The sequence below is a fragment of the Procambarus clarkii genome, chromosome 12 (assembly GCF_040958095.1).
Source record: "Procambarus clarkii isolate CNS0578487 chromosome 12, FALCON_Pclarkii_2.0, whole genome shotgun sequence".
NCBI lineage: Eukaryota > Metazoa > Arthropoda > Malacostraca > Decapoda > Cambaridae > Procambarus > Procambarus clarkii.
In genome coordinates this window covers 33,730,019-33,754,856 of record NC_091161.1, presented here as the reverse complement: position 1 = coordinate 33,754,856, position 24,838 = coordinate 33,730,019, and the positions used below count along the sequence as shown (strand labels likewise).

General features: G+C 40.7%; 1 long non-coding RNA gene across 1 annotated transcript in view; it reads left to right on the top strand.

Annotated features, from left to right (window-relative positions):
* The first annotated feature begins 23,585 nt into the window (after window positions 1–23,585).
* Window positions 23,586–24,838, top strand: part of LOC138364139 (uncharacterized) — a 29,683-nt gene continuing 28,430 nt past the window's right edge. The window contains exons 1-2 of the long non-coding RNA XR_011228319.1: window positions 23,586–23,692; window positions 24,828–24,838. The exon at window positions 24,828–24,838 is cut by the window's right edge and continues 99 nt beyond it. This is a non-coding gene — a long non-coding RNA (uncharacterized lncRNA). The remainder of the gene's footprint in view (window positions 23,693–24,827) is intronic.

Sequence of the window (24,838 nt, the reverse complement as noted above, 5' to 3'; positions counted from 1 at the left end):
CCCAGAATGATGTGGTTTTTGTTGAGATTGTTGTTTATAATAAGATTCCTTAGGTTGTCTGAGAAAGAAGCTATGTTAGTATTAGGAAATCTATAGATGGCTCCAATAGTCAAAGAGGATTTAAGGGATTTAATTGTAAACTGAGCAAAAGTATATTCACAGTAGTCATCTCTGTCACTAATAACACTGTTGCAGATAAATGTATCTCGGTAATATATAGCTGTGCCACCACCTTTTTTATTAGGCCTACAGTTATGAATGGCTTTATAACCAGCTAAGTTGTAGAGTTGGGTATAGTCTTTATTTAGCCAAGTTTCTGTTAAAATAATGAACGATAGGTTAGTACCTAGTGCTGTGAGTAGTGCATTTAAATCGTCAAAATGTTTACCAAGTGATCTAACATTTTGGTTATAAACTGATAGATAGGTGCTATTTTGGAGTTTGTTTTTAGCCTGGTGTGCTGTGAAATACTTGCAATAATGATGATCAATGTGCTGGTTGGTATAGATATGAGACAGAAGATTTTGATCAGGATCAATATCAGTGTGCATAGAGATGCAGAGGGATCACGATACAAGATACACGATAAAGCAAAAACACAAGAATAAAAGCAAATACAATAAAATAGTAACAATTTAGAAGTAAAATAAAGATCCAATAGATAGCCAGGGAGGACACAGAAGTTACATAAAATAAAAAACAAAAAATCAGTAGAGACTGACAATATAAATGTAAAATAAAAAATAATAAGAAAAATAATAATCATAAAAAATGATCTTGAAGATAATTAGCTTAGTAATGGTTAATTAACAGGGTAATAAATAGCCCTAGGTTTATAAATAGCCCTAGGTAATAAATGAGATTAAAGAAAAAACATATAAACATGGACTATACAAAACACAAGATATAGAAATACAAAACAAAAATATAAACAAGACTAAGCAATACAAAAACAAATTGAGCAAAAATGAAAAATGAGGTAGATTGCTTACAAGTACTCTCAGGTACACTGTAAGTAACAATTTGCAATTTGAGATGCAGGCAAAGCCAGGGGTACAATGGAGTAAGGGAGCATGGCGAGGCTAGGCAACATAGGTAATAAATGAAATCAAAGAAAAGTTGAATAATAAGCATAGGCAAATTTAAGCTAATGATTATTAACTATAAATAGTTCAGTTACGACTGTATAATTAATAAGACCTGAAGAACTATTAATGCACTCAATTAAATAATTTCAGTAAATGACTAGTTAAGAGTAAGTTAAAATTTAAGTCAGAAAATGAAACAATGAGACTTAGGAAACCTAGCCCCACTAGTTGACAGGGGGTTAATTAAGTTAATTCACTGGGAGTGATAATGAGCTGAGACAGACCACATTGGGAGAGGAAAGTGTTGAGGTTCTCTTCTTTAGTAATTGTGAACATTTTGCCCTCTGCGGTTTTTCTCACCTTTATCAGTCCATCTCTAACGAAGCACTGATGAATCGCATCTGGGGTTTTTTGACGGATTTGACGCAGGCGGTAGAGGAGTTGCTGTCTGTTCCTAGTCAAGCACTCGTTGATGTATAATACCTTCCGTTGGGTTGCAGCTGTCCGGACTAGATTGGATTTCGTGAACTGGGAAGACAGCTTCAGGCGAATTTTCCGTTGGTTTTGACCTGATGGATTCTTTTTGCCTACTCTGTAGGCAGCAATAACGTCAGATTTGTTTAGAATGAGCTGCAATTTGTTTTTTAAGAGATCCTGAGCTATTTCGACACAATTTTCACCTTCATGTTCCACAGGTATATCTTGGGACGACACTATAGCAGAGTCTAGCAGCTTTTGCTGGTCTTGTTCATCCTGAGAGACAGAACGTTGGGCTGAAAATGTACTGATACATGCAGTCATTTTGCTGAGAGCTTCCTCCTGTTTTTTTATGGCTTCATCAATACAATACAATACAATACAATTTTATTTAGGTAAGGTACATACATACAATAAATATTTACAAGGATTGTTTAACTTATAGGTATAGCTAGTACATACAATGCCTAAAGCCACTATTACGCAAAGCGTTTCGGGCATGATAAACTTAAATGACAAGCTTAATACTAATTGAGCATAATGAGTAGAATGAAAACAAGAAATGAAAACATAGATGAAAAAGCAGCACAAATACAATTATGTCGACAAACAGCGCTCTTTAAAGAAAAAAACAGACATTGGTTGACAATAGAAGGGTAAGGTAGGTTACAGGGAATTTATTAGGTATAGCTTCGCTTTTAACTTAAACTGGTTGAGAGAGGTACAGTCTTTAACATGGTTGGGAAGGTCATTCCACATTCTGACTTGATTTGTAGAGCATTTCTAGTTTGATTAAGTCGTACTCTAGGAATATCAAAACTGTATTTATTTCTGGTGTGATGCTCATGGGTTCTGATACAACCTTCTATGAAGCTTTTGAGATCAGGATTGGCATTATAGTTTAGCGTTTTATATATGTATAATACACATGAGAGAATGTGCAGTGACTTAATGTCTAACATATTCCGAGATTTAAGTACAATACAATACAATACAATTTTATTTAGGTAAGGTACACACATACACTAAATATTTACAAGGATTGTTTAACTTATAGGTATAGCTAGTACATACAATGCCTAAAGCCACTATTACGCAAAGCGTTTCGGGCATGATAAACTTAAATGACAAGCTTAATACTAATTGAGCATAATGAGTAGAATGAAAACAAGAAATGAAAACATAGATGAAAAAGCAGCACAAATACAATTATGTCGACAAACAGCGCTCTTTAAAGAAAAAAAACAGACATTGGTTGACAATAGAAGGGTAAGGTAGGTTACAGGGAATTTATTAGGTATAGCTTCGCTTTTAACTTAAACTGGTTGAGAGAGGTACAGTCTTTAACATGGTTGGGAAGGTCATTCCACATTCTGGGCCCCTTGATTTGTAGAGCATTTCTAGTTTGATTAAGTCGTACTCTAGGAATATCAAAACTGTATTTATTTCTGGTGTGATGCTCATGGGTTCTGATACAACCTTCTATGAAGCTTTTGAGATCAGGATTGGCATTATAGTTTAGCGTTTTATATATGTATAATACACATGACAAAATGGGCAGTGACTTAATGTCTAACATATTCAGAGATTTAAGTAGGGGTACCGAGTGGTGTCTGGGGCCAGAATTGGATATTGTCCTAATTGCAGCTTTGTGTTGAGTAATTAGAGGACGTAAGTGATTTTGGGTAGTAGAGCCCCAAGCACAAATACCATAGTTGAGATATGGATAGATAAGGGAGTAATAGAGAGTCACCAGGGCAGGGCGTGGTACATAATATCTGATCTTAGAAAGAATGCCCACAGTTTTTGAAACTTTTTTTGATATGTTTAGAATGTGTCCCTGGAAATTAAGCTTGTGGTCAATGAGAATGCCAAGGAATTTGCCATCTAATTTGTTACAAATTTGGGTATTGTTTATTTTGAGATTTATTTGATTAGAGGATTTATTGCCAAACAGAATATAAAAGGTTTTGTCAATGTTAAGGGTGAGTTTGTTGGCAGTTAGCCACAGATGGACTTTATTTAGCTCAGTATTTACTGTGGCATTTAGAGCAAGGGGATCAGGACTGGAGTAAATGAAGGTTGTGTCGTCAGCAAATAGAATTGGTTTGAGGTGTTGGGAGGCATTTGGAAGGTCATTAATGTAGATGAGAAAGAGGAGAGGGCCAAGTATGCTGCCCTGGGGAACACCAATGTTGATGGGTAGGGTGGGAGAAATTGTATTATTCACAGAAACATATTGGAGCCTGTCAGTAAGGTAGGATTTGAGGTATTGTAGGGAGTGTCCTCTGACTCCATAATGATGTAATTTAAGAAGAAGGTTTTGGTGGTTGACAGTGTCAAAAGCTTTACGCAGGTCCACAAACAACCCAACAGAGAACTCATTTTTATCAAGAGCTGTATGAATCGAGTTAAGCATACTAATAAGTGCATCGTTAGTGCTTTTTTTGGGTCTGAAGCCATATTGGCAAGGGCTAAGTATATTGAGTTTGGCTAGATATGAGTAAAGCTGCTTATAGATTAGTTTTTCAAAAATTTTTGACAAGTTTGGCAGGATAGATATAGGTCTGTAGTTGTTAACATCTGTGAGATTACCACATTTGTGGACAGGCGTTACTCTCGCTTTTTTTAGAATATCTTGGAAGGTTTGGAGTTCAAGTGACTTGTTGAAGAGCAAAGCAATAGCAGGGGCTAAAGATCTGGAGGCTTTTTTGTAAATTAAAGTTGGTATCTCCTCAAGGGCACCAGACTTGGTTTTAAGGGAAAGGATTATCTCATTGACGTCAGTGGAATTAATAGGCTTTAGGTACAGAGACTGTGGATAGTTACCTGAAAGATAGTCATTAATGTCTGTACTGGAAGATGGAACATCATTTGCAAGGGATGAACCAATGGAAGAGAAGAACCTATTGAACTCAGTAGCAGAATCAGAGGCTGAAAGCTGACCATCGTTATTAGACAGGAGAGTCGGTTTGTTATTTAAAGACTTCTTTGATCCCAATATTTGAGAAATTGTTCTCCAAGTTTGTTTAATGTTGCCCTTTATTTGGGTAAATTTATCTTCGTAGTATTTAGTTTTGGCTCGTCTAATTATCTTAGACAGCAATAATGAGTAATTCTTTGAGAATTCTTTGGAGACAATTCCTAACCTATACTTCTTCTCAAGGTCATGTTTTTTATTAATAGATTTAAGTATTCCCTTTGTAAGCCAGGGATTGTTAAGCCTTTTGGTTGTGACTTGTTTTGTAAGCATAGGACAGTGGGTATTATAAAGGCTAAGAGTTTTTTGAAGAAAAGATTGTACTGCAAGGTTGATGTCCACTATGTTACCTAACTCGGACTCCCAGTTGACATTATCAGCAGCAGTTATAAAATTGTCTATAGCAGTTTCATTGTGCAGTCTAAAACGTATCACTCTTGACTCAAGAGGTGGTTTGCTAATGTTAGTTAAGAGAAATGTGGGGTAATGATCTGTAGTGCTATCGGTGATTATACCTGAAGTAAGTGGAGAGGTTATGTTTGTCCAAATGTGATCGAGCGTCGTGGCAGTGCTATCATGTCATGTTTTTTATTAATAGATTTAAGTATTCCCTTTGTAAGCCAGGGATTGTTAAGCCTTTTGGTTGTGACTTGTTTTGTAAGCATAGGACAGTGGGTATTATAAAGGCTAAGAGTTTTTTGAAGAAAAGATTGTACTGCAAGGTTGATGTCCACTATGTTACCTAACTCGGACTCCCAGTTGACATTATCAGCAGCAGTTATAAAATTGTCTATAGCAGTTTCATTGTGCAGTCTAAAACGTATCACTCTTGACTCAAGAGGTGGTTTGCTAATGTTAGTTAAGAGAAATGTGGGGTAATGATCTGTAGTGCTATCGGTGATTATACCTGAAGTAAGCGGAGAGGTTATGTTTGTCCAGATGTGATCGAGCGTCGTGGCAGTGCTATCAGTGATTCTAGTTTTCAGAAGGTTGTTTTCCTCACGGAGATCAATCAAATCATGCTGTAGTTGGTCTTGGCTTGCCTTGCAGTTTCTAATATCATCGCGGAGGAGGGTTATTTCTTGTTGTTGTTGGAGATTAGCGCGGTTTGCTAGATTCTCATTAAGAAGACTCAAGATGATAGTATTTTGAGACTTGAGGACTTGGCACAACTTTTTGAACCACTGATTCTCGGCCCAGTTATAGAATTCCGGTGAGGGACCGGAAGCTCGCTTGAGTTGCTTATAATGGGATGCTAGCATGTCCATTTCAACTCCATTTGTACACATGTTCTTAGGAAACATGATAAGATTCGCCATATCTCTATCGTTAAATAATAAAATTTTCCTTAACCTAGCCTATAACACCCCCCTCCCTCCAATTGGGATAAATTTGTGTTATATTAAGCTAATGTGAAAATATATTCCTACTTTAATTCTTTAATATCCATAATTTAATACCGTTCTTGGCACTCAAATGTTTAGAGATTAAAATCTCTATAATTAGAGGGGGGGGGGCAACTAAGATACCGCATCATTTAGTGAAATTTGCAATATCCAATAGTTTGGACGTTGGGGAACTGAGCCAGGACTTGCACGAAGGTAGCTCTGCATCCAGTGCAAATGATGAAACATGTGGGAGAAAGAAAGATTTTCTTTGTGATGGAAAAAGAAAACTTTAAAGATTGGTACTCTTAAGTATTGAAAATCTCAACAACTTTATAGCACAAGTCTTAAAAGACAATATTTTTCAGGAGTAATTTTTTGTCAATGTTAATAATTTTATTATTATTAAAAAAAAAGTAAATAATTTAAAAACAAAGCCTTCCAAACCTGGCTCATTAAAATATTTTTTTTATGAAATCTCATAAATATTTATGCAATACTCAATATAAAACGATCATAATGTGCAATGGCATTTCATTTTTATAGAGGAAATTTATAAAGTAAATATAATACCAATGAGAAACAATTTCTATCTGACGTAATATTTTAAATAAATACAGATGGCGAAAGTTAGTAAGCCCTGCTTACTAACTCATGCTAGCCTGGCTTACTAACTCATGCTAGCCCTTCTTACTAACTCATGTCAGCCCTCATGCTAGCCCTGCTTACTAACTCATGCTAGCCCTGCTTACTAACTCATGCTAGCCCTGCTTACTAACTCATGCCAGCCCTTCTTACTAACTCATGCTAGCCCTGCTTACTAACTCATGCTAGCCCTGCTTACTAACTCATGCCAGCCCTGCTTACTAACTCATGCCAGCCCTGCTTACTAACTCATGCCAGCCCTGCTTACTAACTCATGCCAGCCCTGCTTACTAACTCATGCCAACCTTGCTTACTAACTCATACCAGCCCTGCTTACTAACTCATGCTAGCCCTGCTTACTAACTCATGCCAGCCCTGCTTACTAACTCATGCTAGCCCTGCTTACTAACTCATGCCAGCCCTGCTTACTAACTCATGCCAGCCCTGCTTACTAACTCATGCCAGCCCTGCTTACTAACTCATGCCAACCCTGCTTACTAACTCACGCTAGCCCTGCTTACTAACTCATGCTAGCCCGGCTTACTAACTCATGCTAGCCCTTCTTACTAACTCATGCCAGCCCTCATGCTAGCCCTGCTTACTAACTCATGCCAGCCCTCATGCTAGCCCTGCTTACTAACTCATGCCAGCCCTCATGCTAGCCCTGCTTACTAACTCATGCCAGCCCTCATGCTAGCCCTGCTTACTAACTCATGCCAGCCCTGCTTACTAACTCATGCCAACCTTGCTTACTAACTCATGCCAGCCCTGCTTACTAACTCATGCTAGCCTGGCTTACTAACTCATGCTAGCCCGGCTTACTAACTCATGCTAGCCCGGCTTACTAACTCATGCTAGCCCGGCTTACTAACTCATGCTAGCCCGGCTTACTAACTCATGCTAGCCCGGCTTACTAACTCATGCTAGCCGGGCTTACTAACTCATGCTATCCCTTGTTACTAACTCATGCCCCTGCTTACTAACTCATGCTAGCCCGGCTTACTAACTCATGCTATCCCTTGTTACTAACTCATGCCCCTGCTTACTAACTCTTGCTGGCCCTTCTTACTTGCATGAATTTATCTTCACACTTTTCAAAAGGTGGAGGTCTAACATTTTCTGAAAACCTTTGCGCTTGATATACCACCACTGACAAAAAAGGCAACTGATGGATTCGACTTTTAAATTTTTACACATGATACCAAAAAGTATTGAATAGCAACAGTAGTCGCGTTACATGAGTTATTGGAGCCCCCCACCACAATAGCTGTGAGGTATTAAGGTGTTAAAAAATATTAATTTATTACAGGATACGAACAGATTCCTAGTTTATATTAAATTACTTAAAACACTTAAACTACTTTCCTTCATAGTTACAAGTGTTAAAAATATACTGTGGGGCGTCAAACCCAACACAATATGGTGAGTCCCCACTATTTAGCATTCTTTTTGTATTCTATTAAATTTCACAGATAATGTTAAAGTTTGTAACGTTTATTACAAAAGATAGACATACATTTGAAGCTATTTTTCATATTAAAATCTAATTTGAGGCCTGACAAATTTATCTATAAAATCTATAAACAGGTTAGAACCATACAAATGCAAGCATGCCTTAATCACCAGTACTTAACTGAATTTCACAGAAAATGGAATCTTTACTTCGGCTACAGAAAACGGAGCAAAGCCGAGGGGGATGACTGGAATAAACAGTTTCCAACCTGACTCTTCTCGCACATAAACATGTCTTTCTTGACCTCATTTCAAATTATATAGAGTACTGAAAGCTCATTTGCCATAGCAAATATACTAAGGAACTCATCTTACGACTAGAACGCAAACTAGAACCCCTCATTCAGATTAAAAACACGAAAATTATTGACTGAACATTTACCCACCATCAAGCACACAGAACTCTTAATTTAAAGCTATCTTAACTTCTTTAAAACCATCTACGCACCTACGCTTCATTTAAAACCATATGACTTATCTCACATGCAGATCCTGTTCTATGATTCGCCCTTCATGTCAATGTACCCCACAGTATCATGCAAATTCAAGATAAGGCTTACTACACCTAAATATCAAACTTGGTCTTTGTAAGGAATCTTGACCCCCCTTGTATGCTTGACCCCACTGGGGTAATCATAGGTAGGGGGTCCCGATTGCCGACGTCATGTCACGTGACACCCCCACGACAAATAAAGAAAATTTCACCTGATTGGCCCATGACCCGGGACGGAAAGAGAATTTTTCTACTCGGCTCCTGATTAGTCAAAAAATCGCGCCCTGTTCTCTCCGCTCACCTCTGACCATTACAGAAAATGGAGCTGTGCCAAGGGCTCCCTATACTATTCAGTCATAGCATCATTAAAGTACTCCAAAAACTTCTATATTCGCTTTCAACTGTGTTTTTTGGTTTTAATCTATTGAACATTCACCCTCTGATCCATTCATAAGTAGGGACCCCCAAATTGATACCGTAGTACTCTGGTTACACCCCAGGCCAAATCGTGAATTTTGCTCATGCTATTAAATACTCCAAAAACGTTTATATGCCTTTCACCAGTGTATTTTTTGGTTTGAATCTATTGAATATTCATCCTCTGTACCTTTCATAAGTAGGGACCCCCTTCTTGATGCCTTAGACTCATCTTAAAAGCACGCGACGTATCGAGAAAAAACAGGTTAGGATAGGGCACGAGTTGCTCAGGTACACCCTGGGTGGTGGGCCCTGGGGACCCCTGGGGGGCACGGACCACCACCCCACCCCGCCAGCAAGCCAGGTGCGCGCCGACCGTGCCCTAACCTAACCGCTTAAAATCAGTTGTTGGTTGAATCCGCCCCCGGGACCCAAGTCGGCATGGAAGTGCCCAACCGTTTCTGAAAATTTTTATTCCCCATGTGTCTCCTTTTGCACTACTGTGGAAGTAGATGCAGAATGTTCACTAGTGAGTCTCATTCTTCAACGGCTTTTCTAATCATTGTAGTCGCTGTGGAATATGCATCTAATTCAGTTGCTGTCGTTGGATTAATGTTGGGTTTCATGCACAGTGCTTCAGTAGCTTTACTTTCCAGTAAGTAGTGCAATCGTGGCATCTCTGCTTCTGTTCCACAGATATGACACACTTTAACTATTGCGTTTATTACCGTCCAGCAGCACTTGTAACAAAGTCTGAGACTGTGTATGGCCACTGCAATGTCTCTGGATATCTTTTAGTCAGGCTTGAAAGAGTAGTACCCATTGGCTTGTTTGTACCATATTGCAGTGGATCTTCTTTCTGCTACTTTGGCTCTGTGGTGACTTTTGATAGTTGGCAACGTTTTCTTCTTGATATGCTCCTTAATCTGAGAAAAAACTTGGAGGTATTTGAGCCTGCACAATAGGTAGAGCAGTGGCAGTTTTTGCTAGTGAGGCTGCATTTTCATTACCATCTATGCCAATGTGACTTGCTACCCAATTTAGGGTGATTGACAACCCTACATTATAGGCTTCTTTGTTGACCAGACCACAACCTAGAAGGTGAAGGGACAACGACGTTTCGGTCCGTCCTGGACCATTCTCAAGTCGATTGTGAGAATGGTCCAGGACGGACCGAAACGTCGTCGTCCCTTCACCTTCTAGTGTGTGGTCTGGTCAACATAATTTAGCCACGTTATTGTGACTCATCGCCTGCATAGGCTTCTTTTCCTATATGTTTGATTTCTGTGAGGAGTCTCTGTGATCTCTGTGCTGACTGGATAACAATGCCTGTAGCGAAGATTTAGTCGGTATGAATGATGATATCATGTAAATTATTCTCAATTGTATATGTCATGTTCACAGAAAATGGTACCATCCGTTTTCTATGTGCGGCGGCTGGGACGCCAGAGAGAGAAGGTAAACAATAGAGCGTACAGGACGCCCGCCAAGCTTGGTAGCTACTAGTCATGTAATCATATTAAGTATTAAAGTCAGTAACCAAGTCATGACTTTACATCAACCCTACAACCAAGACTTCCTCAGTAACACACAAACACCACATTGGCGACGAGGATGAACTGTGAACGCAGGTATTTGTTCAGTTTCAAACACAAGGGAGAAGCATGCTGCCTGGAGGAGGAAGAGAAGCTGTGAGCGCCATACCCGATGCTGTATGCTAACCGATGCTGTGTGCTAACCAATGCTGTGTGCTAAACGATGCTGTGTGCTAACTAATGCTGTGTGCTACCCAAGCTGTGTGCTACCCAAGCTGTGCTGAAGAAACTGTACTGAGGAATCTGCCGACGTTGTGTACGAAACGACGCTTTGATGTGTACAAAACCTGATGTTTTGGTTACGAAACGACGCTTCGTGCTACAAAATTCATCACACTGAACTGACTGCTGTACCGACTGCTGTACCAACTGCTGCACCAACTGCTGCACCAACTGCTGTACCAACTGCTGCTGTACCAACTGCTGCTGTACCAACTGCTGCTGTACCAACTGCTGTGCCAACTGCTGTGCTGCTGCTGTGAGTAGGAACAACACATGTACACAAGGGCTAGGTAAGAAGTCAGTTGCTGCTATATTGTGCACTGTTGTGAACTTTTGCATTAAAATGCTTGTGTGCTTTGCAAAATTAAAGTAATTACAGTGAATTCTTGACTAACATATACAGTGCAGTAAGTGTTTAATATTCTGAGGAACATTTAAGTGATAAGTTTACATTTATTCAGTAAAAAATGGCAAATATACCTCAGTTTCCTGCATTTGATCCTGACTGTGACCAGACAAACCTGTCACAGAGGTGGGTCAAATGGCTTAAAAAGTTTGAAAATTTGTTGATAGTTTCTGACATCAAAAGTGCTGAAAGAAAGCGTGCCTTTCTACTTCATTATGCAGGTGATAGAGTTTGTGACATCTTTGACACACTGAAAGACACTGGTGGTGCCAAAGATTATGACACTGCCAAAGCCAAACTAACAGAGCATTTCAAACCAAGGCAAAATACTGCAATGGAAATTATGCATTTCAGGAGAGCAAAACAACTCTCTAATGAAACTGTGGATCAATACCACACACGTCTGCAGGGTTTAGCAGCCCATTGTGAGTTTGCTGATGTTGACAAAGAAATCAAACAGCAAATAATTGAATCATGCACATCTACACGTCTTCGTCGAAGAGCTCTAGAACATGTTGATGATGACAGTTCTCTTACCAAGATACTGGATATGGCTCGTCGAATGGAAGATGCTGCACGTGATGCTCGTGTCATGGAGTGCAGTGCTAATAACGGTTCTGCCACTGTTGCTAACAGTGATGAGGTACGTAAGGTTCAGGGAGGACTCCGTGATCAAAGAAGATATCATGGCAAACCTAACAGTAAATTTAGCCGAGAACCACGTCACAACTGGGGTCAAGGAACAAGGCTCAAGCAGTCACAACGACCCACATCAGAGGGTGTCAACAATAAATGTTACAATTGTGGAGGAGACTACCCACACCAAGATAATGTTTGTCCTGCTCAAGGTAAGAAGTGCTATGAGTGTGGAAAACTAGGTCATTTTGGTGCTATGTGTCGTTCTGCACTAAAGAAACCACAGTCAATGAATAAAAGCACTGTACGAGGATCAGGTCATAGGGGTCGAGGTGGTAAACACAATATTGCACCTCATATCCAGAATGTTAATAATGTACAAGACAACATTTCATTACAACCAGTCTCAGATGACAGTGAATGTGATTATACTTATGGAGTACAAGCAATCACAGAATGGAATGATCTTCCAAACAACCCAGAGACATGTGTATACATTGCTGGTATTTGTCTCAAGGTTCTCATTGACACTGGATCAAACATTGACACCATTGCTGAGTGCCACTATGAGAAATTTAAAAAACAGTTCCCAAAGCTTGAGAACTATAATGGCAAAGCCACTGCCTATGCTTCAAAGGTAGCCTTGCCAGTGATTGGAACTTTCACTGCAGAGATTAAGTCAAAGAATGCAATGCTCATTACTACATTCCATGTTGTTAGGAATGCAAAGGAGTCTTTACTCAGTTACAAGACTTCAACCAAATTGGGGCTACTTCAGCTTTCTAATGCTGTAGCAGTGGAATCTGCAAACAATGTTGATGGTATTGTTGCTGAATTTTCTGATCGATTTAAATCCATAGGTTGTTATACTGATAGCAAAGTACATCTGCATATCAACCCAGATGTAATTCCAGTTGCCCAACCACATCGCCGACAACCATTCCATACTCGCAAGAAAGTCGATGCTGAACTGGATAGGCTGATGGAACTAGATATCATTGAACCAGTAACAGGCCCAACACCATGGGTAAGCCCAATTGTCACTCCACCAAAGCCGAAGAATCCAGATGAGATACGCATTTGTGTGGACATGCGTGTTCCCAACAAGGCAATAATGCGTGAACGCCATCCTACACCGACTGTAGATGATATGATCTACCGCTTGAATGGTGCAACTGTATTCAGCAAGTTAGATTTAAACAAGGGCTATCATCAGCTTGAACTTGATGAGGAGAGTCGATTCATCACAACGTTTACGACACATCGAGGTCTGTATAGGTACAAGCGCCTGAGTTTTGGTATCAACAGTGCTGCCGAGGTATTCCAGCACATCATCAGCCAGGTATTGCAAGACATACCTAATGCTGACAACATGTCTGATGACATCATTGTTTATGGCCGTACCCAAGCTGAACACGACAAAGCTCTTCGTGCAACATTGCAACGCTTACGAGAAAAAAATCTGACGTTAAGCCGAGCAAAGTGTGAGTTCAATCAACATAAAATTGAATTCTTTGGACATGTACTTAGTGACAAAGGTCTGTCTCCAGATCCTAAGAAAGTTGCAGATATCAAGAATGCTGCACCTCCTTCAACGTCCACTGAAGTACATAGTTTTCTGGGAATGGCAAACTACTGTTCTCGCTTCATTCCAGATTTTGCTACCATTACGAAGCCTCTACGTGAGCTCCTGAAGAAAAATGCATCATGGTACTGGAGCGATATCGAGCAAAATGCATTTGATGCTGTGAAAGATGCACTAGTAGAGAATGCGACTGCTGCATACTTTGATCCATCAATGGACACTGAGTTAACGGTGGATGCTAGTCCTGTTGGATTAGGTGCTGTTTTAGCCCAACACAAACCTGGTCAACCAGATTCCAGAGTAGTAATTGCCTACGCCAGCCGTTCTCTCACAGATGTTGAGCAACGATACAGTCAGACAGAGAAGGAAGCTCTTGCTCTTGTATGGGGCTGTGAACACTTCAATGTGTATCTGCTTGGTGCACCCTTCACCACGATAGTCACTGACCACAAACCGTTGGAGACCATCTTCAATAATCCAAAGTCCAAACCACCAGCTCGCATTGAGAGATGGGCTCTTCGTCTGCAACCATACAACTTTACGGTGAAATACAAGCCGGGTGCAGGCAATCCCGCTGATTACATCAGTCGACATCCTGCCAACAGTTTCACCATCACCAAGCATCAGCAAGTTGCCGAGGAATATGTACACTCTGTAACCTGTGATGCAGTCCCTAAGGCTCTCACTCTTGATGAAATCCGTACTGCAACCCTGGAGGACCCAACTCTGCAAGCAACAGTGGATGCATTGACTAAGAAAAAGTTTCCACGCATCCCACCCTCAGGAGTTGACCAAGATGCATTCAAAGCACTTGAACGCTTCCAGACAGAATTAAGTGTTACGCAACAACGCGACACTGTGCTGCGAGGTACTCGTATCGTTATTCCAGCTGTTCTCCAGCAACGTGCTCTGAAGCTTGCACATCAAGGACACCAAGGTCTTGTTAGGACCAAACAGCTGCTACGAGAAAAGGTGTGGTTTCCTGGCATTGATCGTCAAGCAAAGGATATGCATGATGCCTGTGTCCCTTGCCAAGCTGCAGTGGATACTTCAAGACCAACACCTCTACAACCTTCACCACTACCTGCTGCACCATGGACGGAAGTATCAATGGACTTCTGCGGACCACTACCAACTGGAGAGTACTTGATGGTAGTCATTGATGATCACTCACGTTATCCAGAAGTAGAAATCATCAATTCCACATCTGCAAAGGCCGTCATCCCGAAACTTGACAAGATCTTTTCAAACTTTGGCATTCCTGAAGTTGTCAAGACGGACAATGGACCGCCATTCAATGGACAAGACTTCGTCAACTTTGCTGAGCATATTGGATTCAAACACCGCCGTGTGATGCCACTACATCCTCAAGCAAATGGAGAAGTTGAGAGATTCATGCAACCTCTCATGAAAGCGGTACGCTGTGCTCATGCCGAAGGACGATCCTGGAAACAAGCTATGTATGCTTTTCTCAGGAACTACCGTGCAACACCGCATGGAACACTGGGCAAGTCACCTGGTGAACTTTTATTTGGACGTCCTATGAGAATCGCACTACCCGTCATGCCAGCCGAGGTAACAGATAAACGTCTCGCTCAGAAGGATGCACTAGCCAAGGGCAAAATGAAAATTGCTCATGATCAACATGCAAAGGAACAATTCATAAAAGTTGGAGATACTGTTCTCGTTAAAAAGAAAAAAGAGGGAAAGTTAGATATGCCGTATGATACAAAACCATATAAAGTGATTAGTGTAAAAGGAACTATGGTAACAGCTAGTAATAGAGATCATAGTATAACACGTAATATGGCTTATTTCAAAGTGATTCCAACTAGTGTAGAAAATGATGAAGTGCAAAGTCATGCAAAAGAAAAAGAAAAAATGAGTTATAACTCAATAAACAATTCATCAAGGGATGTTATTGCATTTAAGGACTCTCGTCCTAAACGTCATGTTAAACGCCCTACACGATTTGATGATTAATTGTGTTCCTATGTAATGAAAAGTATTTACTTTTGTGCTAAACTAAATTTAATATTGTTTGAATAATGCAGATATCTCATTCAATATTTTGTAACTTTGTAGTACAGTTTCTTTCATGTTTGTTTAACATTGCATATGTATTTTTAACATTGAAATCCTTGTGGAAAAGATTAAGTTGTTTAAATTCTTTGTGTGCTTAATTAATGTTAAATGTATGCAGTATCTCTTGATATGGTAATAACTTACTTTGTGTCAATAACTTTGCTTTGTGCTACAAGCATGGTAGACATCCTGTATTCATTCTTTTTAAAGAAAAGGAGGGATGTCATGTTCACAGAAAATGGTACCATCCGTTTTCTATGTGCGGCGGCTGGGACGCCAGAGAGAGAAGGTAAACAATAGAGCGTACAGGACGCCCGCCAAGCTTGGTAGCTACTAGTCATGTAATCATATTAAGTATTAAAGTCAGTAACCAAGTCATGACTTTACATCAACCCTACAACCAAGACTTCCTCAGTAACACACAAACACCACAGTATAGTATATGGCCTCCTTCAGGGCATATAATTCTGTTTGCAAATGTTGAGCACCCACTATTAATTATCCAGTAAGCTTCATGGTTGTTAGTGTAAACTGCTGCCCCTGCAGAACCTTTTTCTTGATCAACTGATCCATCTGTGAAGATGAGTCGTTGTAGGTCTTGAGATTGTTTCCATTTGTTGTTCTATGACTGCTTTGAGCCTCTGCAAGTCACATGCTAACTTTTTAACGGTAATCCTTCAATGATTTTCTTCAGATTCGATTCTTCCCATGGTGAAGGCTGCCGAAAGTATTTATATGGTCTATCTATCTATCTATCTATCTATGTTCTTAAAGGTTCATTTCAAGTTCACTTTCTCTAGAATCTTGACCAGATTATCTATCCATGCACTTGTTCTATATTGAAGGTTTCTCTGAAGCGATCTGTGTATGCTATCTTTGATTGAGAGTCAGGCAGTGGTTTTAACAAGTTTTGCTCTTCTGGTGGCTATCCTTTGATCCTGCTTTCTAATGCTGGTAAGTTGGTTTTCATTCTTAGTCTCTCGACGCGTCCGTATAGGTGCTCCCAGCAATGTTCTGTGAGCATCATTTTGAGACACTTTCAGTTTCTCCCATTGATTATCATTGAGGGATGTAAGAGCAGGAGCAGCAATAACTGTTCTAATAAATAATAAATATCATCGTAAATAACTGCTTGAACGTAGTACATTTTGAGCACTGGTAGAGATGCACCATCTCTAAGACTTGTCAGGGAGCGCAAAGCTGAGTTTCTGGTTTTACAACGTTGCCGAATATATTCAATTTCTTGAGTGAATTTCAACTGCCTGTCTATTATGACTCCTAGGTATTGAAAAGAGGTAACCCACTCAATTTCATGAACTTGTATTGTGATTCTGATGTCTTGTTCTCATTTTAACGGCCATTGTTTTGGTTTTATTGCTCTTTATTTACACTGCTATGCGTTCCGCTTCCCTGCTGATATTATCTAGGCATTTTTGTGCAGGGTTCCTGGCGCCTTTGCCATTGATGGTGAACACAAAGTCGTCTGCATAGTTAAGAAGTTTGGCTTTTGGTAACTTGAGCTTTATGAATTGTTCCACGAGACAGTTGAAGAGGAAAGCGCTTCAAATCAAATCAAATCAAATGTTTATTTAGGTAAGGTACATACATACAAGAGAGTATTCCTCCCTGCGGAGTTCAATTTTCCAGCCTCTTTGAGGTCGATTTTTTTTTTTTGGGGGGGGGGGGGAATTTGTCTTTAGCTTCTCGGTTAAGCAGGCTTTCTTTGGCAAAGGCAAGAGCGTGTCCTTTAATTTCCTTTTCCACAAGGCAGCACAGTGTAGCTGGAGCCTTGGCTAACTTGAAGGCTTTTTCTAGGTTTAGAAATATAAGGATTCCAGGTTTGTCATTGATTTGATCCAGGAAGCAGGTAAGGATTTCTGTGGTTCCAACACCTTTTCTGTAAGCAAACATATTTTGTTGTAGTGGATTGGCTTTCCATTCAATTCGATTAAGAGCCTTCTTTCTGCGGTTTTGGTCAGACAGCTTGTTAATGAGATGGGTCTTGGATTTCCAAGGTCTTTAGGTTTTGGAATGGGAACTATAATTGCACTGTTCCAAGAGTGGTCGAGCTCATGTCACCCATACTTCGTTGGTGAGATTCAAGAAGGCTTCTTCACCCTTTTCTCCTAGCTTGGCCAGCATGTTGTGATTTTGTTCTCACCTGGATCTGTGTTTTTATTTTTTTTTGTAGCTCTCCTGAGTTCTTTCAGATTGAATGGTTGGTCTAGTTCGTCAGGTAAGGTTAAAGCATCATCTATTTTTCCAATCTTGCTTCTTTGTCTTTGTTGGTGAGTCAGAGTTGCTTGAGGAAGTTTAGTAGAACTAGCTCTTGAAGCAAATAGATTTGCTAACCTTTCTGGTTCTTGCTCTGGATGAACATGTGGCAGAGCAGGAGGCGATTTGCCTTTGGCAATGTTGATCTGTCTCCAAATGTCGCCCAAGGATGTATGCTGATTTAGTTTGGCACACCACTCGAGCCATTTTCTTTGATTTTGGCTGTTTCTTCGTGCACTTGATTTCGGACAACTCTAACAAGTCCTAGATTAGCTTCGGTTCTATCTCTTCTGAAACTCTTTCGTGCACAATTTAGTCTGTTATGTAGATCTTTGATCCTATAATAGTAATACCAGTGGTCCTTATGTTGTTGGGTAATTGTTTTCCTCTTGTGGATGGCGTGATTTTCTGCTCTGTCTTGCATTTACTAAATCTTTTTCCATTTCTTCGGTGTTGTCAGGAGGAGTGTAGTTTTGGTGCCAAGTTTCGAGAGCTTCCTGAAACCGTCCAATTTGCTTTGATAAAGTCCCATCCGGGCTCGGGAACTGGAGGTCTGGGAGGTAATGCAATATTAATAACTCTTTTTGTAGCAACGGAGTCGCTAGTCAGAACATGGTCAACTGGCCAATGTCAACTCATAAATACTGGTGGAGACAAACGTGAGATCAAGCACCCCACCCCCACCAATGTGGGTTGGTTCCGTCGAGTTTCAACCAACGGAAACGGTTGAAACCGTTCAATCATTTTCCTGGTTGAACACCAGAAAAACGATGTTTTCCTTTTTTTCATGATGACGTCGACGTGAGCAACATCAGAGTTCGCCGTCAAGAGGGCCAGAATCTCGGCCTTGGTGTAGGTTCCTCGGAACTGAACCTTGATGCAGTGGAACATGGTGCTGTTTGGCTAGCACCAGGAGCAAAGACAAAGCCCAAGTCGTTCAGCTGACTTCCCCTTCATCGGGTCGCAGTGCCGATGGAAGAAAGCTTTCTATCTGGATAGTGTTCTGATCGCTAATTCACATCACTGAAGAAGGCCTTCCGTCTCTTCCGGTATAAAACTCCAGACGGGAGTGGGGCTGACATTCTAAGAGTAAAGCGGTTTGAGAGAAATTATATATGACAGACCCCCACCCTATGTCATCGCCTCGCTTTACTGTGGTCAGGTGAAGATCGACGAATCACGAGCCTGCCTTCCACGCTAAGTAGGTCGTTACAATTTGTAACTACAATATATAAATATGGGTCTAGTTTGTACAGGTCAGTGCAAACATTAAACATATTGGGACATTAGTTAATTGGGCCGACTTGATCAAAATTTCGTTCAACAAAATTCCTGCACTTAAAATATGTATTGGCTCTCTCCAATTAATATAATGATTATATAAACTGGCATATAAATACAATGCATTAGATTGTTTGGCCCCATTTTATTCACACAGTGTTGAGATAAATATGAACTTAAATATTTACTAGTTTGTCTACGGTTCACACACGAATCGTTACAAGGGATCGAACACACACACACACACACACACACACAAAGGGCATGGAGGAACTTCCGTAATAACAGAACACCAGAAAGTAGAGAGAGATACCAGAGAACCAGGAACGAGTATGTTAGTGTGAGAAGAGCAGCTGAGAAAAGGTATGAAAATGATATAGCTAATAAAGCCAAGACCGAACCAAAGCTACTACAGTCACATCAGGAGGAAGACAACAGTGAAGGAACAGGTGATGAAACTTAGGGTGGGCGAGGACAGGTACACAGACAATGACAAAGAGGTGTGTGAAGAACTCAACAAAGGTTCCAGGAGGTCTTTATAATAGAACAGGGAGAAGTCACGGCGCTAGGAGAGGTGGCAGCAAACCAGGTGACCTTGGAAAGGTTCGAAATTACAAGAGATGAGGTCAAGAAGCACCTATTGGAGCTGGATGTGAGAAAAGCTGTTGTGCCGGATTGAATCTCACCATGGGTATTGAAAGAGTGTGCAGGAGCACTTTGCTTGCCACTCTCCATAGTGTATAGTAGGTCACTGGAAACGGGAGACCTACCAGAAGTATGGAAGACTGCTAATGTAGTACCAATATTTAAAAAGGATGACAGACAAGAGGCACTGAACTACAGGCCAGTGTCCTTAACTTGTATACCATGCAAGGTGATGGAGAAGATTGTGAGAAAAAACCTAGTAACACATCTGGAGAGAAGAGACTTCGTGACAACCCATCAACATGGGTTCAGGGAGGGTAAATCTTGCCTTACAGGCTTGATAGAATTCTATGATCAGGTGACAAAGATTAAGCAAGAAAGAGAAGGATGGGCGGACTGCATATTTTTGGACTGTCGGAAAGCCTTTGACACAGTACCCCATAAAAGGTTCATGCATAAGCTGGAGAAACAGGCAGGAGTAACTGGTAGGGCGCTCCAGTGGATAAGGGAGTACCTAAGCAATAGAAAGCAGAGAGTTATAGTGAGGGGTGAGACCTCAGAATGGCGTGAAGTCACCAGTGGAGTCCCACAGGGCTCTGTGCTTGGACCTATCCTGTTTCTGATATACGTTAATGATCTCCCAGAGGGTATAGACTCATTCCTCTCAATGTTTGCTGACGACGCCAAAATTATGAGAAGGATTAAGACAGAGGAGGACAGCGTGAGGCTTCAAGAAGACCTGGACAAGCTGCAGGAATGGTCGAACAAATGGATGTTAGAGTTTAACCCAAGCAAATGTAATGTAATGAAGATAGGTGTAGGAAGCAGGAGACCAGATACAAGGTATCACTTGGGAGATGAAATACTTCAAGAGTCAGAGAGAGAGAAAGACCTGGGGGTTGATATCACGCCAGACCTGTCCCCTGAAGCTCATATCAAGAGGATAACATCAGCAGCATATGCCAGGTTGGCTAACATAAGAACGGCCTTTAGAAACTTGTGTAAGGAATCTTTCAGAACATTATATACCACATATGTCAGACCAATCCTGGAGTATGCGGCTCCAGCATGGAGTCCATATCTAGTCAAGCATAAGACTAAACTGGAAAAGGTTCAAAGGTTTGCCACCAGACTAGTACCCGAGCTGAGAGGTATGAGCTACGAGGAGAGACTACGGGAATTGAACCTCACTTCGTTGGAAGACAGAAGAGTTAGGGGGGACATGATCACCACATTCAAGATTCTCAAGGGAATCGACAGGGTTGATAAAGACAGGTTATTTAACACAAGGGGCACACGCACTAGGGGACACAGGTGGAAACTGAGTGCCCAAATGAGCCACAGAGATATTAGAAAGAACTTTTTTAGTGTCAGAGTGGTTGACAAAGGGAATGCATTAGGAAGCAATGTGGTGGAGGCTGACTCCATACACAGTTTCAAGTGTAGATATGATAGAGCCCAATAGGCTCAGGAACCTGTACACCTGTTGATTGACGGTTGAGAGGCGGGACCAAAAAGCCAGAGCTCAACCCCCGCAAGCACAACTAGGTGAGTACAACTAGGTGAGTACCTGCAACAGATCTTGAAACAACAACTGAATTTAATAGCTTCATTTCATCGATTTGTGCTAACCTTGCCCGAAAAATCCCAGACTCAGACATATATTACCACATATCTTTCAGGCAGCTATCCAAACTCTCTTAATATTCTCCTCTCTCCGGTCAGCCCTCCAGATGTTGTGTCCATCATTCACTCGCTAAAAACCAAAGCTGGGAACATTAGTGAAATACCATCGATGGTATACAGGAGTGCCCCCCATGCCCTTGCACCACCCATAGCATTGCTGTTCAATAAATCCCTAGAGTGTCATACCTTCCCTGATATCCTTAAAAAAGCAAGAGTAACGCCAGTTCATAGAGGTAACACGGCAGACATAAATAATTACAGACCCATATCAAATATACCTATATTATCAAAAATATTTTAATTTTTTTTTTACAAATAGCTCTACTCCCTTATAAAATTCAATATACTAAGTCCTTGTCAGTTTGGCTTCCGCTCCCAAAAGAGTACCAATGATGGTATTGTTAGTCTGCTTGACTTAATCTCAGCCCTCGACAAAAGTGAGTTTCCAATTGGACTCTTCATTGACCTGAGAAAGGCTTTTGATACTGTTAACCATAACTACCTCTTACTTAAACTCCACCAATATGGAATCCGTGGCCTTGCCCTGAACTATATCCGATCCTATCTTGGTAACAGACACTAATATGTAGCCATCAATGATATATCTTCTCCCACTCTACCAATAACTGTATGGGTGCCACAGGGCAGCATCCTAGGACCCTCCTGTTTCTTATATACATCAATGATCTCCCTAATGTCTCTAACATACTTAAACCTATATTGTTTGCTGATGATACTACTCATCTACTTTGACCCCAACCCACTCATGTTAAATAAGGTTGTAAACAATTAATTAAAAAAAGTCTACTTGTGGATGTCAACCAACAAACTCACACTAAACATAGAAAAGACCTACTACATCTTATTTGGAAGCAAATCAACAAATGCAATTCAGCTTCAGATAGATAATGTAAACATTAGCAATAAAAATGATGGAAAGTTCCTTGGCCTGTACTTAGACAAGAGACTCAACTTCAGCACCCATATACAACACGTACATAACTAAAAAGGTTTCTAAAACAATTGGTATACTCTCTAAGATCAGATATTATGTACCCTACGCTGCTCTCCTCTCACTCTATTATGCACTTATCTATCTCTATCTTACTTATGGTAGCTGTGCTTGGGGTTCAACCTCTGCAAACTACCTCAGGCCCATCATCATCCAGCAAAAATCTGCTATCAGGACAATAACTAACTCTACTTTCAGACAACACACAGCTCCTCTGTTTAAATCCCTAAACATGCTAAACATAAATTCAGTTCACACATTCTCCTGTGTAAATTACGTTTATAAAACCCTTTTTCTAAGTGCAAACCCTGTTCTGAAACTCTTCCTGGACAGACGTAATAGAACACATGCCCACCACACCAGACATAAATATCTCTTTGATATTCCCAGAGTCAAATTTGATCTATGTAAACACTATGTAAATAAAGGGACCTAGTCTACGGAACTTACTCCCTAATGATTTGAAAAGCTGTCCAACTTTTGCCATATTCAAAAATAAAACCAAAAAGTACCTAATTTCATCTTCATAGTTTTCTACCATGGGCTTTATCTTCACACTGTATCTAGTGCTACTCAATCCCCCAATATTTGTTCCTAAGCCATATTACTTTAACATTGTAATCTTAGATATCATTTGATATCATGGTTGTTGTATTGAGTGCATTTTCTACTGCATTATTCCTTGAAACTTTTCCTCGAAACGATCCTCATATTGTGCTTCAGTGAACCAATGTATAACCCTGAAATGCTATTCTCATGTATCTAGTAATCCTTGTTTCTTTATTGTGTATTATTCTGATCTGCTTTTGTGTAAATATTTCTTCAAATTACCTGTAAACATTTTTGTTGATTTTACTGTAATTATTTTACTTAAAATTATCTGTACCTGTAAAAAAAACTATAAAATACCTGGTAACATTTTTTATCAATTTTACTGTTAATTTATAAAAAAAAAAACTGTTAGTTTAAAGACTTACCCGAAACGCTATGCGTGCTTGGCTTTACAAGAATGTTAATTCAACTTATTTTCTATATTCTGTGTTAACCTCCAGTGTAACTTCTTGTATAAAAATAAATAAAAATAAAATAATAAAAATAACAAAACTATTTATGATGGGTTCAAGCGACGATTGAGTAGTGCGCAAAGCGTCCCTCACCTGTGACGTCACAGCGTCATCCGCCGCCAGGAACATCAACAAAGCGGTCAGTTTGTGGTCCGTGCAGTCAGCAAGAAGACAAACGCTTCATGCAATCATGCAAATATTATCGTAAGTAAACACTTATATTTTATAATATTATTAGATTCTGGTGCTGGCTATAGTGCTGGTGTATTGAGAGGTGAGGGGCAGTGGTGGTGTATTGAGAGGCGAGGGGCAGTGGTGGTGTATTGAGAGGTGAGGGGCAGTGGTGGTGTATTGAGAGGCGAGGGGCAGTGGTGGTGTATTGAGAGGTGAGGGGCAGTGGTGGTGTACTGAGAGGCGAGGGGCAGTGGTGGTGTATTGAGAGGTGAGGGGCAGTGCTGGTATATTGAGAGGCGAGGGGCAGTGGTGGTGTACTGAGAGGCGAGGGCCAGTGGTGGTGTACTGAGAGGCGAGGGGCAGTGGTGGTGTACTGAGAGGTGAGGGGCAGTGGTGGTGTATTGAGAGGTGAGGGGCAGTGCTGGTGTATTGAGAGGTGAGGGGCAGTGGTGGTGTATTGAGAGGTGAGGGGCAGTGGTGGTGTATTGAGAGGTGAGGGGCAGTGGTGGTGTATTGAGAGGTGAGGGGCAGTGGTGGTGTATTGAGAGGCGAGGGGCAGTGGTGGTGTACTGAGAGGCGAGGGGCAGTGGTGGTGTACTGAGAGGCGAGGGGCAGTGGTGGTGTACTGAGAGGCGAGGGGCAGTGGTGGTGTACTGAGAGGCGAGGGGCAGTGGTGGTGTACTGAGAGGCGAGGGGCAGTGGTGGTGTACTGAGAGGCGAGGGGCAGTGGTGGTGTACTGAGCGGCGAGGGGCAGTGGTGGTGTACTGAGAGGTGAGGAGCAGTGTTGGTGTATTGAGAGGTGAGGGGCAGTGGTGGTGTATTGAGAGGTGAGGGGCAGTGGTGGTGTATTGAGAGGTGAGGGGCAGTGGTGGTGTATTGAGAGGTGAGGGCCAGTGCTGGTGTATTGAGAGGAGAGGTACTGTGCTGCACATACAGTATATAAAAGCAGCATAATATTTTAATCACAAGCAGGGTTTCCTAATGGCTCCTTGAGATTTATGTGCAAAGTACTTAACCCAGTTATAAGTTCCAAATCATGTGTGTTGTATTATTAAACATCTCTTTAGAAAGCTGATTTATGTTATTTCTTAGTGTTCACTACTACTAGGTAATCATAAATATATATCTCACTGATATATTATTAATTATATTCAGTTATTACAGATGATTTTGAT